Raw genomic sequence first — 798 nt, 5'->3', positions numbered from 1 at the left:
GATCCGAACCCGTGGCCTTGGTGTTATCAGCACCACACTCTCCCGAGTGAGCCACCCCCCTGGGAGCATCTTTTCTACTTATAAGTAATTTGCATTTCTACCAGTCAAAAATCTACAAATTAAATATAACTTTGCAGTGTTTGTGTTCTCATCAATAGTAAGTTGAAACGTCAACAGAGGTACATTCTTCTAGAGGATTAAATGACCCCTCCTGGGCCAGTGGAGCACTGTTTCAGCATGGCGCGGAAAGAGTTTGCAGTCATCCCCTTGGCCTTGTGTCCATGTTCGGATACTCTTTCTCAACACAGGTGATTCGGATACACTTTCTTAACACAGGTGATTGCTTTAATTTGACTTCCCATGCCGAGGACCTCCTTCAGTGAGCTGGTGCCCTCTTGCACGCTGGCTCTGCGGAGCAGTTCAGCATGGCACCAGCAGCACAACTGACACTGATGCTCTTCTGAGGGGGGTGGCAGTCAGTCTGCCCTGAGTGATGCAGAGACTGGAGGGTGTTCAGGGCAAGCTCTCATGTGAAAGGTGAGGAAGCTGAGGCCACGGAAGCAAAGCCACTGACTGGCCTGCCCTTTCCTGCCTTGTCTTTCTTTGCTCAACTCAAGAGTTACCTTCTTTCTTTAGTTGTCTTTGATACTAATGTCCGAGCCCTCCCCACCTCTGTGGAAGGTACGGCTTCCCCTGCCACTGTGATGCCATGGTATTTTATTTATATCTCTACATAAATGCGTACTGTCAAAGAACAAAATTACAACAAATTTATTAAAGATCTCAATTGCCTTTATT

Source organism: Galeopterus variegatus, unplaced genomic scaffold (genome assembly GCF_000696425.1).
Source record: "Galeopterus variegatus unplaced genomic scaffold, G_variegatus-3.0.2 Scaffold6631, whole genome shotgun sequence".
In the NCBI taxonomy this organism is placed as follows: domain Eukaryota; kingdom Metazoa; phylum Chordata; class Mammalia; order Dermoptera; family Cynocephalidae; genus Galeopterus; species Galeopterus variegatus.
This window is presented reverse-complemented; position numbering follows the sequence as displayed.